This window comes from Mytilus californianus, unplaced genomic scaffold (genome assembly GCF_021869535.1).
Source record: "Mytilus californianus isolate M0D057914Y unplaced genomic scaffold, xbMytCali1.0.p SCAF_4, whole genome shotgun sequence".
Lineage (NCBI taxonomy): Eukaryota > Metazoa > Mollusca > Bivalvia > Mytilida > Mytilidae > Mytilus > Mytilus californianus.
Genome location: NW_026262690.1, coordinates 28,360,506 through 28,377,891, shown reverse-complemented (window position 1 = coordinate 28,377,891; position 17,386 = coordinate 28,360,506). Strand labels below are relative to the sequence as shown.

General features: G+C 31.4%; 1 long non-coding RNA gene across 5 annotated transcripts in view; it reads left to right on the top strand.

The window, feature by feature from the left end:
• The first annotated feature begins 271 nt into the window (after positions 1-271).
• The window catches only part of LOC127737862 (uncharacterized), a 34,850-nt gene continuing 17,735 nt past the window's right edge, over positions 272-17,386 (top strand). The window contains exons 1-3 of one of the 5 annotated variants that reach the window (XR_007999835.1): positions 272-534; positions 12,189-12,328; positions 15,548-15,660. This is a non-coding gene — a long non-coding RNA (uncharacterized LOC127737862). Of the gene's footprint in view, positions 535-3,182; positions 3,505-6,221; positions 6,475-12,188; positions 12,329-15,547; positions 15,661-17,386 lie in introns of those variants that run through there. The other 4 variants (XR_007999834.1, XR_007999832.1, XR_007999833.1 and 1 more) reach the window with 4 other exon arrangements.

Below are 17,386 nucleotides of genomic sequence, written 5' to 3'. Positions count from 1 at the left end.
TCCTTTTGTTATTTGATACCATCGACTGATATGAAAGTTTGATATTCCCTAGCAATCTTCTTGACTTCGAATACATAATTATCGCTTATAAAGCAATATATACGATCTATTTTAATAGCAACATAGCATACCAAAAACATTATAACAAAGGAAGCTTATTAACAAATATTTCATAATTGTAAAGTTTAAGTCAACCTTTAGTATTTTAAAAAAACTCTGATTCAAATGTTAGGTATAAAAACATAATGGCTTTGCACTCACTTAGAAAATCGGGTAGCACTGGTTTGAATGGACTTTAAGGAATTCTCATTGGATATTCCGAACATATTACAAAATTCGACATTCTTGTTAATTCAAGTTGGATTTGATTTATATCCATATTAAGTTGGACATCGAAATGAACTATACAGCATTAAAAGACTTACCTCCATGCACCGTTGTAATCTGGAACACATTTGTAGAAAATCCAGGAGTTTTGTATGATCTGATAGAATCACCGGATATGATTTGGAATTTGACTTGTAAAGAAGATAGGTAATTAATCATCAGTTGGAAAAAGTAAAGTTAAAAGTGTTCTTTTCTACCAGTGTTTAATTAAAAATAGCATATACATATTTTTGTAATTAAATCCTTTAAATATGATAACCGAAAGAATTACATTTTTTCGCCTATTGGATTTTCTACTGAATGATTTTAAGCATTGCTCGTTGTCCTGTTGATGGTTAACCAAATTAATAAACAAAGGTACAAACTTTCTGGTCCTATTTTTAATTTCCCTTTCCTTAATAGTTATGTTTCGTTGACTCCTTCTTATGGTGTACATTTTAAGTTGGTTCGATATTTCAATATATTCTCCGATTTTGACAAACCTCATGCTTTTATAACTTTATATTTTTTTACCACAGGGATACATATAGCAGATTATATATTGGTCGAAAAATTATGTCACAAAAAAAAAGAATACGGATTTTTTTAGCTTACTAAAAAGTTTGCAAATTTTTGAAAATCACAAATAAATCTGTGACATTTTAAGATACCCGAATAATCTTATGATCTGAAAATTTACCGATTTTGTTCAATTCTTTGTCATGACATTTTTATGGACTCTGTATAATCATGTTACAATGCACAACTAGTTGCAGATAGCATAATAATATCATTGCATTCGTTTAAAATATTGGTGACAACACTAGGTAAAGTATTAAAATTATCATCAAATAGCCAATGTTCAAATTATTCTAAATTTCAGTGGCCCAAACCGATGTGAGAGTAACATCAGTTGCCTTCATTTAAAGAATAACCCACAAACATTTAACACTTTTTCGAATTAATTTCATTCTGTTTGGCGCTGGTTAAACATTGTAAGTAAATATTTTTTAAATTGCTGTATCAACATATTTTTCTTCTTTCTTTTTTTGAAATCGAATTCAATCAAGGGTTATAATTGGTGAATATAATATCACAGAAGATTCCGTATGCTTTTAGCCAATGAGAAAGAGATATTTTGTAGTCATATAATAAAAGATTAAATTTTCATTTTTAACGTTTTTTATATTTTCAGCACACGGTTGCCTTCCTAACTATTGCTACATATACTTCAAACCAGTTGGAACATCTGCATTTTTTTGTTGCTTAGTTTTCAACTATTTGAACCTCAATACGGTTAGGTCTTCGCAGAAATTTTTTTTCTCAAAGCTAGTATCCTCTGTAAATTAAGTGTTGTATCAACAAATAACTGAAATGTCATGTCTTTAGAATGAAACTCCCCATATCCGGTTTGTTTTGGATTTACCTGCCCAAGTTTGTTTTAGCCTGTACATTGACATGCTACTTTATTTAAATCCTTAAGTTAAACATTGAGAGTGCTGCGTATCTGTTGTAGTTTCTATTGTAAATTTTCATTATCTGATACTATAATGCAGTAAATTCTTTCGTTTTCCCTTCTGCTTTATTGATATTTACGATCAATTTCGTACGTATTCAATCTATTATGCTGGCATATTTTGTATATCTTAACCTCTTGTGATTTCAGGAATTTGTTTATTATTCTCTCTGGAAGTTAGTTTAGAGCTGGTACCCAATCTTGAAATACACTGTAAAAATTCGCGTACACATTCCAAAACGTTTGAAACATGATCATAAATGTCTTCTCTTACTTGCATATGATTCGGTAAAGGTTGAACACAGTTCATTTACGCCAAAACATTACATCAGTCAACCAATTCACGAAAGCGATCGTAAAACTTAAGAGTAATTTTGATTTCTGTCATTCTTCCTCCTACCACTGCTGGAGGATTTCCTTCTTAATGAAGTACGTAACGTATAATATGAACAAGCACATATGACTTATGAATTGGGAAATATAAACGCTATATATCCTTTTGGTAAAAGAGAGAATTTACTACTGAGGAATACGGGGTTTTACAATGAAAAAACTCATGGCGATACTTTTGTTAAAGACAATAGTATGAGGTCGTTCATGTCTCTCATTTTCCCAGAAAATCCCAGATATGAAGCGATTTTTTAGTTTGGTAGTATCCTAAATTTCAAGTTCATTTGTAGATATGAGATGTGAGCACTAGTTGAAATTTAATTTGTGAGTGACAGAATATAAATCATATATCTAATCTAGAAGCTTTAGAATAGGCAAATTTTTTTTTCTGTCGTTTAGCAGGTTTTTTTTATATACTCGGCTTCATTTGAATACAAAAAAAAATGTGGCGCATTTGGTTTTTTTTTTATTATTAAATCAATGTGATTCATAAGCATTTTTAAGAATTCGCATCTGATTGACACCGCTAGTTGAGTATACCCCATCACAAAAAAAAATAATGTAGGTCATCTTTTACTCTATAAAGAATCTTAGTAGAAATTTTGAAACATATAGACAAGACTGCTATATATCGGTCTTTTTAAAAGGTTTTTTTGTAAATTTTTGTTATTCAATGTTAAGAAGTGAAATTTTCTTCATCCTTTTGTTATTTGATACCATCGACCGATATGAAAGTTTGAAATTCCCTAGCAATCTTCTTGACTTCGAATACATAATTATCGCTTATAAAGCAACATATACGATCTATTTTAATAGCAAAATAGCATACCAAAAACATTATAACAAAGGAAGCTTATTAACAAATATTTCATAATTGTAAAGTTTAAGTCAACCTTTAGTATTTTTAAAAAACTCTGATTCAAATGTTAGGTATAAAAACATAATGGCTTTGCACTCACTTGGAAAATCGGGTAGCACTGGTTTGAATGGACTTTAAGGAATTCTCATTGGATATTCCGAACATATTACAAAATTCGACATTCTTGTTAATTCAAGTTTGATTTGATTTATATCCATATTAAGTTGGACATCGAAATGAACTATACAGCATTAAAAGACTTACCTCCATGCACCGTTGTAAAATGGAACACATATGTAGAAAATCCAGGAGTTTTGTATGATCTGATAGAATCACCGGATATGATTTGGAATTTGACTTGTAAAGAAGATAGGTAATTAATCATCAGTTGGAAAAAGTAAAGTTAAAAGTGTTCTTTTCTAGCAGTGTTTAATTTAAAATAGCATATACATATTTTTGTAATTAAATCCTTTAAATATGATAACCGAAAGATTTACATTTTTTCGCCTAATGGATTTTCTTCTGAATGATTTTAAGCTTTGCTCGTTGTCCTGTTGATGGTTAACCAAATTAATAAACAAAGGTACAAACTTTCTGGTCCTATTTTTAATTTCCCTTTCCTTAATAGTTATGTTTCGTTGACTCCTTCTTATGGTGTACATTTTAAGTTGGTTCGATATTTCAATATATTCTCAGATTTTGACAAACCTCAAGCTTTTTTTACTTTATATTTTTTTACCACAGGGATACATATAGCAGATTATATATTGGTCAAGAAATTATGTCACAAAAAAAAAGAATACGGATTTTTTTAGCTTACTAAAAAGTTTGCAAATTTTTGAAAATCACAAATAAATCTGTGACATTTTAAGATACCCGAATAATCTTATGATCTGAAAATTTACCGATTTTGTTCAATTCTTTGTCATGACATTTTTATGGACTCTGTATAATCATGTTACAATGCACAACTAGTTGCAGATAGCATAATAATATCATTGCATTCGTTTACAATATTGGTGACAACATTAGGTAAAGTATTAAAATTATCATCAAATAGCCAATGTTCAAATTATTCTAAATTTCAGTGGCCCAAACCGATGTGAGAGTAACATCAGTTGCCTTCATTTAAAGAATAACCCACAAACATTTAACACTTTTTCGAATTAATTTCATTCTGTTTGGCGCTGGTTAAACATTGTAAGTAAATATTTTTTGTATTGCTGTATCAACATATTTTTCTTCTTTCTTTTTTTGAAATCGAATTCAATCAAGGGTTATAATTGGTGAATATAATATCACAGAAGATTCCGTATGCTTTTAGCCAATGAGAAAGAGATATTTTGTAGTCATATAATAAAAGATTAAATTTTCATTTTTAACGTTTTTTATATTTTCAGCACACGGTTGCCTTCCTAACTATTGCTACATATACTTCAAACCAGTTGGAACATCTGCATTTTTTTGTTGCTTAGTTTTCAACTATTTGAACCTCAATACGGTTAGGTCTTCGCAGAATTTTTTTTTCTCAAAGCTAGTATCCTCTGTAAATTAAGTGTTGTATCAACAAATAACTGAAATGTCATGTCTTTAGAATGAAACTCCCCATATCCGGTTTGTTTTGGATTTACCTGCCCAAGTTTGTTTTAGCCTGTACATTGACATGCTACTTTATTTAAATCCTTAAGTTAAACACTGAGAGTGCTGCGTATCTGTTGTAGTTTCTATTGTAAATTTTCATTATCTGATACTATAATGCAGTAAATTCTTTCGTTTTCCCTTCTGCTTTATTGATATTTACGATCAATTTCGTACGTATTCAATCTATTATGCTGGCATATTTTGTATATCTTAACCTCTTGTGATTTCAGGAATTTGTTTATTATTCTCTCTGGAAGTTAGTTTAGAGCTGGTACCCAATCTTGAAATACACTGTAAAAATTCGCGTACACATTCCAAATCGTTTGAAACATGATCATAAATGTCTTCTCTTACTTGCATATGATTCGGTAAAGGTTGAACACAGTTCATTTACGCCAAAACATTACATCAGTCAACCAATTCACGAAAGCGATCGTAAAACTTATGAGTAATTTTGATTTCTGTCATTCTTCCTCCTACCACTGCTGGAGGATTTCCTTCTTAATGAAGTACGTTACGTATAATATGAACAAGCACATATGACTTATGAATTGGGAAATATAAACGCTATATATCCTTTTGGTAAAAGAGAGAATTTACTACTGAGGAATACGGGGTTTTACAATGAAAAAACTCATGTCGATAATTTTGTTAAAGACAATAGTATGAGGTCGTTCATGTTTCTCATTTTCCCAGAAAATCCCAGATATGAAGCGATTTTTTAGTTTGGGAGTATCCTAAATTTCAAGTTCATTTGTAGATATGAGATGTGAGCACTAGTTGAAATTTAATTTGTGAGTGACAGAATATAAATCATATATCTAATCTAGAAGCTTTAGAATAGGCAAAATTTTTTTCTTTCTGTCGTTTAGCAGGTTTTTTTTATATACTCGGCTTCATTTGAATACACAAAAAAATGTGGCGCATTTGTTTTTTTTTATTATTAAATCAATGTGATTCATAAGCATTTTTAAGAATTCGCATCTGATTGACACCGCTAGTTGAGTATACACCATCACAAAAAAAAATAATGTAGGTCATCTTTTACTCTATAAAGAATCTTAGTAGAAATTTTGAAACATATAGACAAGACTGCTATATATCGGTCTTTTTAAAAGGTTTTTTTGTAAATTTTTGTTATTCAATGTTAAGAAGTGAAATTTTCTTCATCCTTTTGTTATTTAATACCATCGACCGATATGAAAGTTTGAAATTCCCTAGCAATCTTCTTGACTTCGAATACATAATTATCGCTTACAAAGCAATATTTACGATCTATTTTAATAGCAAAATAGCATACCAAAAACATTATAACAAATGAAGTTATAAACAAATATTTCATAATTATAAAGTTTAAGTCAACCTTTAGTATTTTTAAAAAACTCTGATTCAAATGTTAGGTATAAAAACATAATGGCTTTGCACTCACTTGGAAAATCGGGTAGCACTGGTTTGAATGAACTTTAAGGAATTCTCATTGGATATTCCGAACATATTACAAAATTCGACATTCTTGTTAATTCAAGTTTGATTTGATTTATATCCATATTAAGTTGGACATCGAAATGAACTATACAGCATTAAAAGACTTACCTCCATGCACCGTTGTAAAATGGAACACATATGTAGAAAATCCAGGAGTTTTGTATGATCTGATAGAATCACCGGATATGATTTGGAATTTGACTTGTAAAGAAGATAGGTAATTAATCATCAGTTGGAAAAAGTAAAGTTAAAAGTGTTCTTTTCTAGCAGTGTTTAATTAAAAATAGCATATACATATTTTTGTAATTAAATCCTTTAAATATGATAACCGAAAGATTTACATTTTTTCGCCTAATGGATTTTCTTCTGAATGATTTTAAGCATTGCTCGTTGTCCTGTTGATGGTTAACCAAATTAATAAACAAAGGTACAAACTTTCTGTTCCTATTCTTAATTTCCCTTTCCTTAATAGTTATGTTTCGTTGACTCCTTATAATGGTGTACATTTTAAGTTGGTTCGATATTTCAATATATTCTCCGATTTTGATAAACCTCATGCTTTTATAACTTTATATTTTTTTTACCACAGGGATAAATATAGCAGATTATATATTGGTCAAAAAAATTATGTCACAAAAAAAAAAAGAATACGGAGTTTTTTAGCTTACTAAAAAGTTTGCAAATTTTTGAAAATCACAAATAAATCTGTGTGTACTTCAGGCTAAATCTAGTGTGAAGCCATCTCTTTTTTTGTTGATAAAATGCCTTGTAATTTTATTTATTATTGTATATATTGTACATATGTTTTTCTCTTTGCCTTTTCAAAATGACGGTTTATTGAGAATAAAGATATATATGGAAGTATGATTATAATTATACAGAGTCCATAAAAATGTCATGACAAAGAATTGAACAAAATCGGTAAATTTTCAGATCATAAGATTATTCGGGTATCTTAAAATGTAAGACCGGGAAAACATGTCTCCCGTTAGTAGAGACACTGATGAAAATAGTTGAAACTCACATTTTCTCAAAAACCCAATAAGGGATATGTGAAAAGCTCTCTCTCACCGTAGAGTTATCAACTGAAACACTATAGGAGCATTTTTTTACAGTCAAGCCATCAGACTTAAGCTGATTTGATCATCGAATTTAAACTAAACTACCATTTGGAACAACTCAGAAATCAACTGAAGTCAAAAGGATACAAAACCAAAAAGAATCACAGAAGCTTTCGTTAAAGCTCAAGAAAAAGATAAAAAGACCCTCGTAGAATACAAAGGAAAGAGATATACTGAATTTTCCCATTCCGCATTGTTTTAAATTTTCACTACAGGGGGTATTTCTGATTGAAGGGTCCCTTATTAGTTGTTTTGTACTTTGACCCTGTCAACAAGGGCATCTCATGTTAGCCCCATATCACTTTCTTTGCACGTTGGGCATGTTGAGCAATACATCAGATTATGAGTTTTACAGTTCGTTCGTGCATTTACTATAAATGTCTCTCCCGATTTAAATGTCACAGAGTCCCCTTAGTCAATATAATCGCACGTTCCACACCGACGATCTCCGTATCTTTGTAACTCCTCATTTTCTCCTTTTGGTGCGAATCTAGCTTTGGTAAGCAGCCTTTTCAAATTCGACAATTGTCTACGGCTGCTTATTATTTGTGATTCCGGGATCAGTTCCTTTAGTCATGCAGATTGATGTAGAATAAGAAGATAGTAGCTGATAGTAGTATGTAAAATGTTGTGATTTCGAAGATTGTGAGTATAAAGACGAATGGTATATCATTTTAATTAGATTAAGTTTCCTTTGGACGTCTCAATTTTATGATTGTTTGAGTATTGCTGCATTACTTAGATTTTTCATGTAATCTTGTTTTAGTTCTGCAAGTCTTTACTTGCGTAGTGCTGCCTAGGTTATTAAAGTGCATACGCGTCTGGTCAGATTGAAAGGAATATTTCTTTTTGAGTTTGATGGATGGCACTTTTTGAAATTCAAATATTCATGATTGTCGGTATCTTCACAACAAAGGTATGTAACAATACTCCCCCATTCTTTCATAATTAAGATGTCGAGAAAAGAAAGTCTTGTCCGTTGTGAATTTGATTGATTCGTGTAAATCATTGATTATATCATGAAATGTATTTAGATCTTCAATGGTTTTGGTTCAGAAATTAAAGAGTCATCAAGCAAGCGTTTCAAGTTTTCTTTAATATATAAACTGAAATGTTCACGAAAAGATCTTCGAAGGGGAGTTTACAAATTGTTTTCTGAATAGCCCATCACCAGTGCTGTGCACGTTGGTGCAACCCTTGTCCCCATATCTGTCCCCTACACTTGTAGATAGCATTGATAACAGTATTGTTTTCCAATACTAGTTGAAGCCCTTCTAGAATAAATTCCCTTATAAAACTTAATTCGATCCACAATCTAACCGCCTCTAGTCCGAGGTTGTGGGGAATATATATGTATATATATTGCCACGATGTCACAGAAGCAAGGGTTCGAATCCAGCTGAGGGAAGAACAAAAATTTGCTAACGCAAATTTAAAGATCTAACATTGATGGGCTAAATTTGAAACGAATTATATATATATATTATGGTGTTAGCCCTGTATAACCACGTGTTATCCGACGGAGAATGTCTGTAATAAAGTTGTCACATGTTTAGACGTGTAGAATAAAATTAAAATTTGATGTGGCGGCATGGTAAATAACGTTATCATCCTTAACGACAGACAAAATAGCTGATCTGAATGGTACACCATCTACTTGCCACTATACATCATGTACTGTGTTACAACCCTACATAAAGCCGATGAGAAAGACCATGATGTACATCGACCACCGAAAGCTATATTTTTATGTAACCTAGGTGGTCCAGTGGTCTAGGGCGCTGGACACGGTGCAGGCAGTGTTGCCACAATTTCACAGAAGCAAGGGTTCGAATACCGCTGAGGGAGGAAGAAAAATTTGCTAACGCAAATTTAAAGATCTAAAATTGTTGGGCTAAATATATATATATGTAGAAGACGCTAAAAGACATTTTAGCGCACTTACTATCGTTATTTCATAGTTACATACTTATGTGCATGTGAATTACCTTTCTTACTTATATATACATGTGTGTGTGTGTGTGTGTGTGTGTGTGTTTGTGTTTCATTTTTGTAATTGATTACTTTTAATTATCTCAAAAATAAACATCCTGTGTGACAATATAACATATATAATGAAGGTCCAAATGAGTGTTCCATGTTCCCCTAATGGACTCCATATTTGAGTTAACTGAAAATACTTATAAACAGCCCCCGTGTCATATATATATATATATAATGATTGGTAATTTATACCATCGACCGATATAATGTTTGAAATTCCGTAGAAATCTTCTTGACCTCGAATACCACCCGATACATAATTATCGCTGATAAAACAATATATACGATCTATTTCAATAGCAACATAGCATACCAAAAACATTATAACAAAGGAAGCTTATTAACAAATATTTCATAATTGTAAAGTTTAAGTCAACCGTTAGTATTTAAATAAAACTCTGATTTAAATGTAAAGCGTCAAAACATAATGGCTTTGCACTCGCTTGAAAAAACGGGTAGCACTGGTTTGAATGGACTTTAAGGAATTCTCATTGGAAATTCCGAACAAATTACAAAAGTCGCCATTCTTGTTAATTCAAGTTGGATTTGATTTATATCCATATTAAGTTGAACATCGAAATGAACTATCCAGGATTAAAAGACTTAACTCCATGCACTGTTGTAAAATGGAACACATATGTAGAAAATCCAGGAGTTTTGTATGATCTGATAGAATCACCGGATATTATTTGAAATTTGACTTGTAAAGAAGATTGGTAATTAATCATCAGTTGGAAAACGTAAAATTTGAAGTGTTCTTTTCTATCAGTTTTTAATTAAAAATAGCATATACATATTTTTGTAATTAAATCCTATAAATATGACAATCGAAAGATTTACTTTTTTTCGCCTAATGGATTTTCTTCTGAATGATTTTAAGCATTGCTCGTTGTCCTGTTATTAACCTTGATATTCGACTTAATTAATAAACAAAGGTACAACCTTTCGTGTCCTATTCGTCGTTATATCCTTATGGTGGGTACATTTTTTAGTTTGTTCGATATGCCATTGTGTTTTCAGCGATATCTCAGATTTTGACCAACCTCATGTTTTTAAAACTTTATATGTTTTTACCACAGGGATACAAATCTAAGATTATAGATTGGTCAAAACTTTTACTAATGTCATTACCAAAAGTATATTTCTCTATGCCTTTTCAAAATGACGGTTTATTGAGAATAAAGATATATATGGAAGTATGATTATAATTATACAGAGTCCATAAAAATGTCATGACAAAGAATTGAACAAAATCGGTAAATTTTCAGATCATAAGATTATTCGGGTATCTTAAAATGTAAGACCGGGAAAACATGTCTTTCGTGAGTAGAGACACTGAAGAAAATATTTGAAACTTTCATTTTTTCAAAAACCATAAAAGGGATATGTGAAAAACAAACATAAAACTAACATATAAAACATAATAGTATAAGTCCATAACAGATTGGTTTATGGTGTCGCTGACCATATGATTATTTTATATCGTTAAAACGGAAATTTATGTATCAACAACATATAGTTTTTTTTTATGTAAAAATTGGAAATTTGATGATTTAAAAACAAATTTATGAACGGTTTTCGTCGATTTCATATGCTTCCTATACAAATGTTGACATATTATGAAAGAATTTAATAAGTCATATTTAAGAAAATAAAAGAGAAAAAAGCGAATTTCTGATATATTTTAACGAGACAAAGTTGTTTGCAAAATTTTACCAAAATCTGTGACATAGCCCATTTACTGTTCCTTAACCGTAAGCATCTGTGACTACAATAAGCTTTCTTCAAGTCATATGGTAAATGTGGAAGATGACTTTCCAATTTACCTAGACCATGCACTCGACCATATAGGACGCTGGACACAGTGCAGGCGGTGTTGCCACGATGTTTCAAATGAAGGAGTTCGAATCCCGCTGAGGGAAGAACTAAAATTTCCTAAAGCAAATTTGCAGATCTAACATTGTTGAACTAAGTTTGAGACGATATGGTGGATTTTTCTTGTTTATCGTTGGTTTATTTGGTCACATGTTTCCCAATATATGTTATGTATTTTTTCACTATTTTGACATATTGACTCGACGTTACTATTTTTAAAAATGATATTGACACCATGTTACTTAAAATAGTAACATCGAGTCAATATCATTTTCGAACTTTCACTATTTACATATGTAATAAATAAACTAAGGACTTACACTCAGTCAGAAGGGTTTTGTATGTATTTGGCTTTACAGTAGGGTTGTACAATTAGTACCCTTATGAATAACGATTGCTTGCCGAAATAGCAATACACAAAACTCGACCAATACAATGTATATAAAAAAAGTCCAGCATTTTGATGATATATGGCACATTTGTTTGTTTTCATTAAATAAATGAAGATATAAAGAGTGCAAAAAATATGATATTTTACAATGATGTCTAGTAGCTACTAACTACTGTATAAGTATTTTTCAAATTAGCCAGTCATTGTTTGAGACTTTCATACAAAGAATTGTTAGACCTTTCATGCAAATATTCTCGTTTATACCTGCCGCAGAATAACAAAGACACGTTTAGTGAGGCGTTCTAATAAAAATGTAAACAACTAAAACAAGTAAATTGTAGAACGGAATGAATGTTATATGAGCATGGCAAGTTCTTTGAGCTTGTCTTGCGAACTGTGTAGTGGGATTGCTGTTATTGACGTTTGCCCTCCATATCAACTTTTAATAGTACTTTCCTTTTTAGAATATAAATTATTGCTCATGTTTTTTTTCTTTATCAGATCAATTAAAGTAGATACTGCTGAAGAACTCCAACTTATCATAGAAGATCTCCTTCACAAACCAATTTTGTTTCAATGTTTTGTACTACATCAGACAAATGAATTCAGGGGTTATTACAATAACATTATTTGGGTTGAAGGTATGTATGAAAAATACCATTAAGTCATACTCTACTTCGTCACTACCATAGAAAATAATTTTATTATCTGAGATGCGTTCTCCTTTGAATATTATAAAACAAACAAAATGTTACTGGCCATTTTAATTGATAGGTATTTTTATTAGTATCTGTAAGAGAAGGATGAAGCCTTTGTTCATGATGAAGTACAAGCGTTAGTGAGTACTTATTATGAAGAAAGGTTTTATCATTCTCTTACAAACTTAGAATACTGTAAAAATGACGTTTACATTGGTTATAATCAAGAATAGATTTCAGAGCAATGTTTTAGATAAATGTTTGACTTCCTTATAAGCCATATCATTTATGGATTTGTCTTAGTAATGAAAGAAATGTCTTGTAATTTGGGAAAGTTTTAATAAATTGTGTTTTATACATAAGATTATACAACAGTACGATTAAATGGTATAAGTTGTATTTTCCTAATTGTGAGTATGAATGTAAATCATGTAATCGTTTAGTCAGGAATTATCTTTTGTTAATTTACAGGTCGGATCAATAAATTTCACAATTAGAGTTATAATAGAAATAAGAAGATGTGGTGTGAGTGCCAATGAGACAACACTCCATCCAAGTCACAATGTGTAAAAAGTTAACAATTATAGGTCAAAGTGCGGTCTTCAACACGGAGCCTTGGCTCATACCGAACAGCAAGCTATAAAGGGCCCCAAAATGACTAATGTAAAACAATTCAAACAGGAAAACCAACGGTCTAATCTATATAAAATACGAGAAACGAGAAACACTTATGAACCACATCAACAAACGACAACCACTGAACAACAGGTTTCCGACTTAGGACAGGTGCAAACAAATGCAGCTGATTTAAACGTTTTAACAGGCGCCAACCTTCACCCTAACCTGAAACAGTAGTGTAACATTACAACATAGAAAGACACACTATAATATATCAATTGGCGTAACTCGATCAAAAAGACATATTAACAAAACAAGTAAACATACATACACTGAACGAATAAATTTGATCTATGACACAATATAAATATAACAATATTTTATTCGACAGCCAGTATGTGAGATTATTCATTAAAATCTAAATGTGCAAATAGAATTAAAAGAGATAATCGCCTTCTAGAAGAATTTCAAAAGTTAATTTAACCATAGCCAAATATCTATGTTCTTACCAAACGCGTTCCAGTAAGCCGAGTTTTGGAAGCGTTTACGGTATTAATGTTATATTTAGTTTTTGAGATTTTTCTTGATGTACTGCTTTGATTTAGTAATTTTGAAGTTATCGATATTAACGTTAACGTTCTTGTTTTAATATTTTTTTTGTAATAAGACGATATAAAAGCTCAATAGAGCTTATGTTTTCTGTATACAAATATTCGTCTATAAATAAAGCTTTTGTACTCGAACATGATAACATAAACGGTAAAAATGTTATTGCACCGCTGTGGTTCAATTTTTTATCCCAAATTTAATTTTTATTCAGTTTAAATCATGTTAAATCCTGTCAAGCTGATAGATGTGCTGCGGGTAGTTGTAACTCATTTATAGAAATTCTTTCTTTTGAACACTTAATTTAACAATAGGATAATCCATTCCTAAGAACTTGGTTTACTTTAATTCTTAATAATTAAGAAGCATCAAATCCTACAATTCCATTGGTCGAGAGTACTTTGCTATATTCTAACTAAGACTGTTCATTTCTTTTAAATGAATAATACATGGTCAAGCCACCGTGTTATTTATTTCGATTATGTTCTAAACATGTGTACATACATATACCTAATACAAATCGCAAAGCCACAGTGGTTATCGGAGACCATGAGGTCGCTTTGGTGGGAATTTGCTACAAGTGTCCACATATTTAGGATGATTTAAAGATGTAGTGTTCAAGCATATAATACTCAATTTAGTAAAATATTCATTTTAAGGGAACATAAACACATTTTCCCACAAAGTGTTATTAACACATGACATAGGCAAAATTCCTTTGATCTTGCTGTGGTATAATCTGGATAATGCACAGGTCATGTGGTCATTAGCTACTTCATTTATACTGCACAGGTCACATGTACTGTACGCCAATGCCAGATGTTCGAATCCATTGTACAGTAATTTATGTTTGTTGATACCATTACTACTACAGATATTTGTCATTCTCCGTTTTGTAAGAAATACCAAGTGCATACATGTCAATATTCGAACATAAAAATCAGTCACTTGATAAAACATCAGAATAGAAAACAAATGTAGTAGCATTACAATCAACACAGTACCCGTCTAAACAGGAACACAGTTTGTTATTATACTCAAATGATTTTTTAATAAATATTGTCATTTCAAAAAACACAAATTCAGTGCTTGCGGTAAATGAATATAAATCATCGATATTTTCCTATTATTGTCTATCAAACATTTTTTATGACAAAAATAAATGTTCTGTAATCCAAAAGTTATGTCATAACCCGACACAGAAAAATATAGAAAAAAAAATTAATCACACAGTTCTTTGTACGGCTTAAAAAAAATATACTAACGATTTCATGTTTAAAATTAAATATTTCTAAAGTTCACAGCTTCGATACGAAATAGAAAATACAGTTCTGAAAAGAACTGTTGCTTGGAAGTCCACGACCTTTTCCTTCTGGTTTTGATTCATTAAATGCATTTTCTTTATTTTCAATATTATCCTATATAAGTAAGATTGCACGATTATCTGTCAATATTTTATCTGCTTTTTAGATGGATTTAAGCATAGAATCAGCAGGTCGTTTGTAGATACGAACAGCCTTTTCACTTCTTTGACCTGTCCTGTCAATTATCATCTGCTCACTGACTCCTGCTTGGTACAATCTTGTTGCAAGTATTCGTTTCCTTGATTGGTTACTAAAATTCCCTTTAGTTCTCCGCCCAAACGTGTCCACCTTTATGAAAAGTGATTCGTTATCATAAACGTTTGAAAAAAATTCATAACAATTGCCGGACACGTTTGGGAGAGGAAAAAATCGAACATTTTTAAGCCAAGTAAATAATTGGACATTTTGGGAAGATATGATTTTGTGGACATGTTTGTTCTTTTCCATTTAACCATGATATTTGAATAACATAAAAATGGAATAAATTGCAAAAGCAATTAAGTAGCGATCAAATTAAATGGACCGATTGAAAAAAAATTCTTTAAACACTCACGTTTCCTTTTGCGCTTTACAGAGTGGTTTGCCGTTCTTATAAATCCACAGAATCCAGCAGTACAAGAGTTTTTGCATCCATTATTGACAGAAGCAACTCAGCATGCAAACGCTGGAGAAAAATTCTGCCTTAAGGTAAAAACTATATAACTTAAGGGTTCTAGGAACCTGAATTGCTCACCTGCAAAACGTACCCGTTCATATCTAAATAGTACTGTTATCTTCAGATAAAATAAGAAATAATTAAATGATACTCCGTCGACTTAGATCCGTATGGCACATTTTGAATTAACTTCTGTTCATTTTGGAATAGTCTTGACCCCATTGAAATCGTTATATAGAGTATTACCTTTGGCCAATTTTGGAGGATAAATTTAAATTTCAGATCGGCAACTAAGTCTTACCAGGTCCCGATCCGAAATCCGCGGAGGAATCCGAATCTCGAGGAGCAATTAATAAAAAGTTTGTACGATGGGTAAGTAAAATACGGATCCGATTCCCACGGAGCATAATTCCTCTGTGGGATCCGTTTAATTAATTGCTCCTCGGGATTCGGATCCCTCCGCGTTTCGGATCGGGATTCCTGGTGTGTAAGTTACAACACTTGATACATGAACCTTTAAAGCAACACATCTATCAAGTTTAGTTTCGATTGGTTCTAATGAAACAAAGTTGTTGAAAACAAAACAAATCAGACCCATATTCTGCCTTAATGTTTTTGAATTAAAATGCTATGAAAAAAGTAAAATAGCAAAAATACCGAACTCCAAGGAAAATTCAAAACGGAAAGTCCTTTATCAAATGGCAAAATCAAAACGCAAACACATCAAATGAATAGAAAACAACTGTCATATTCCTGACTTGGTACGGGCATTTCCTCATGTAGAAAATGGCGAATTAAACCTGGTTTTAAAGCAAGCTAAAATATAGTTATTTTCAATGCAGTTGTTATAAAATCTGATTTGATGTGTTTTACGTTTTATCTTACATTTACTTTCTAACTGTACATTATATGTTTGCATGACTTTGTAGAAATGTGTGTATCAATAGGACCGTGAGGTAACGCAGAAATGTATTTAGGACACATGCACTTGTTTCTATCCATGGGAAGATCCACTATCAACGTATGTTTAGGAGCCTAAATATACGTTGATAGTGGCTCTTTCCATGGATAGAAACAAGTGCCTGTGATTTAGGAGATACAATGTAACAAACAAACACAATATTATATAACTGAATCGGTGTCAATCCCCACAGCACCAAACAACATCGAATAGGAAACAAAGACGTCAGAGTATAAGACAGCTATACAGGAATCTTCCTTCCGGAACTGAAAGTCAATAACTCAAACTACAGTAAAAAAAGACGCTTCTGAGGAATTGCATACAGACTGCCTTCATAAATTTATAACGAATAGATACTTAATGGAATAAACATTTTTAATAATAAATTAAGTGCGTTAGAAGTGCTTTACTGGATTCACATTCATCAGGAACGCTCAAAGCCAAATATTTAAAAGCCAAGGATGCAACGTTAGGAGCTAAATGGCTAAAATGAACTGAACATATACTTTTTCAACAGGAACAAGATAGCGGACATGTAAACTAATCGAAACATGGTTGTTTCAGCTACGACCAATTAAATCATAAACCAGAAATACAAACTCACCGACCTTACTTGTAATGGAAAGGGAAGTGAAGTGTACAGTTCCCATTAACTTTAATCAATAGCATTGCCCATCAATATATGCTACGAAATTAATGTTTTCACACAAAAAAAAAACAGATTTCACTTAGTTTTGACAGTCAAAATTCATCTCTTTTCGGGAATGTTTATAAAGACCTAATTTTAAAAGTCTTTT